Below are 3,036 nucleotides of genomic sequence, written 5' to 3' on the forward strand. Positions count from 1 at the left end.
GCTGACTAGGTATTGCAGATGCCTGCAATTTATTTCACCTGCTGGTGGGAAGTGGTATGACAGGCACCTGCAATACAGCGTCTCCTGCTTTTGGTAATAAGAATTGCAGGCATCAGCAGCATATCACCACCTTCTGGTAGGACTTGGCACTGCTGGCACCAGTAGAACAGTGCCAACTACTGGTAAGACTAGGTACTGCACTGTCACCTGCTGGTGAGGCACGCCACTGCAAATGCCTGTAGCAGAGTTCCACCTGCTGCTTTGACTAGGTATTGGAGATGCTTGCAGTAGACTACCACCTGCTGGTGCAAACTGGTATGACAGACACCCGCAATACAGCATCTCCTGCTAGTGGTAATAAGAACTGCAGGCATCAGCAGCAGAGCACCACCTCCTGGTAGGACTTGGCACTACTGGCACCAGTACAATAGTGTTGTGTTTTTTCATTGGATTTCATTTTATTCAGTGCCTGTTTTCTTTAAGCTTGCTACACTTAGCTGATTCGTTGGGTGTTTGAATAGAGAGCCTACGTTTGCAACCATATGGATAACGCACAGTCATTAAAATATATTTTGGCAAAGGAGGTTAATCCTCTACTAAGTATCATTACTACTACCAGTACTGTAGAAGTGGATAAAGTTATGGATCCTTGTGAGGAAAGCGTCATAGCCTTTAATAACAAGCTAGTACTCCTTGAGAGAAAAGTGGGTGCGTATAAACACCTGCAGTGGCAAAGATTTAGTTTCTCGGCATATTTAAATATGGGCATCGTACCGCGACTAAGAATTTTAAAGATGCCATCATATGGTAATGCCCAATCTTCTTAAGCGATGGCAGCAGTTGAATAACAAGCTCAGCTTGGACTATATGGCATTAATGAATGAGTTCTTTTCAAACAGTGAAATGGAGTTGAAGGAGGAAATTATATTAATGGAGAATGAACTTATGTGTATGCCTTGTTTTTCGGATATGCTTACCACATATCAACAAATGCTCAACAGACTCCACGAACTGGATGATCGTCTTGAGGCAGTAAAAAAGCGGAAACTTTTTAGAGATATGGCCGATTTCCGCAAGGGTCATATTTTTTCTTGGCCCAAGGGTGAATTTAAAGACACTAATGCCAGTACGAACCTGTACAATAAAAACACATCAATATTTCATCTATTAGAGCTTTGGATGATTTTCCTGAAGTTGGAATTGTGGATTCAGGTTTGAATTCTGGTGCTTCTGCTGCACCATTGGATAAGACCCTGTTGGCCACTCCCTCGGATATGACCTCAGCGGTGGCTGAGAAAGGTACAGCAGTAAGCGAGACGTTGTCTTCTGTTAATGGGGATGTTATACAGGAGAAACAAGTGAATGGTAATTCATTAGTAAAAAAGACACATCAATCTGTGCTTAATTTTTCCGACAAACGCTTTCAATTAAATCAACCGGAGAGGGTGCAAGACAACAAGATGGCGAGAGACAGATCGCTTATAAGGCATCTAACGGGTGCTGTAAAGCACAAGAACGACAGCCCTATGGGGCAAGGAAAGTTGAGCCGAAGATGATTAGATGTATATTAAATCTATCCAAGTTTAATTTGGATGAACCTTGCTTAACTTTATTGTGTAAAGGTTTAAATTTTATACCAACGGCTGATATTGATCTAGTATCAGCCTTAACAGACTTGAAGCAGTTCATTAGGACTATTAATCTTAGAATTTTGTTTAAAGCAGATTCACTGACTTCAGATGTTTGTAGAAGACATAGTACCTTTATTCCATTGAATGTAGCTGTTACAAATGCTTTTCATGATTTATGTGAGATTGAATTGAGGAGTCTGTTTGATAACACTGATACTAGAAAGAGCTATAATCTGACATATAATGAGTATATGGCTTTGAGAAAGTTAGAGTTGAATGATGATATAATTGTTAAACAAGCGGACAAAGGGGGCGCTGTTGTCATTATGGATCGTGATAATTACAATAGTTCTGTTGCTTCACTTCTTAATGATGGCGAGGCATTTAGGTGCATTAATTTCATTGATGTCAAGAAATATATTAGCAATGTTAATATGTTTGTGTATGAACTACAGATCAATGGTGATATAGACTTAAATTTGTTTCATTTTTTCACTGTACCTTGTCCGGTTATCCCTCAGCTCTATGGTATACCTAAAATTCATAAGAGCTTATTGGATCCACCGATGAGACCTATTGTCTCTGGTAATGGGTGGGTCACAGAGCCAATATCAGTGTATTTACAAAAACAGCTATACCCTTTTCTGGCTAAGTGTGGTAATATATTAAAGGATACTGGTGATTTTTTGAATGTTATCTATTTGGTATAACAGTTTACATGATGATAATATTAATACAGTAGAATACTTGTTTGTAACTATGGATATTGTATCCCTTTTTACTGTTATACCAAATAATTATGGAGTTGAATCCATTAGAGTATTTTCGACAATGCAGAGAACATTATCTGTTAATTTTGTTCAAAACATTTGCTCTTTATTAGAGCTGGTTTTGAGCAATAATATTTTTATTTTTAATCAACAGTTATATATGCAACTTAACGGCGTTGCTATGGGGACGCCTGTTGCTAACACATATGCAAATTTGGTTTTACATCAATGGGAACTGCAGCATGTACATAATGGTTGTAATTTTTTGAATAGTAATATTTGTTTTTATCAGAGATTTGTTGATGATTGTTTTATGATTTGGAAGGGCTCATTAGAAAGTTTAGAGTAGTTTGTATCATATATAAAAGCAACTACTTCTTTTCTAACTTTTAAAACAACTATATCTGAAAATGAAGTGTTATTTCTTGATGTAAAGGTTAGATTAAATGATGGTTTGTTACACACTACTATCTTTAAAAAGGACGTACATACAAAGAGGTATATACATCATGATAGTATGCACGCTCCTCATGTTTTTAAAGGTGTGGTTAAGGCACAATTTGCTAGAGTAAGTAGACTCAGTACTAATGACGTATGTTTCCTTGCACAATTAGATGAAATGTATAATGAATTTG

Source organism: Protopterus annectens, chromosome 6.part0 (genome assembly GCF_019279795.1).
Source record: "Protopterus annectens isolate FY-2018-M chromosome 6.part0, PAN1.0, whole genome shotgun sequence".
Lineage (NCBI taxonomy): Eukaryota > Metazoa > Chordata > Ceratodontiformes > Protopteridae > Protopterus > Protopterus annectens.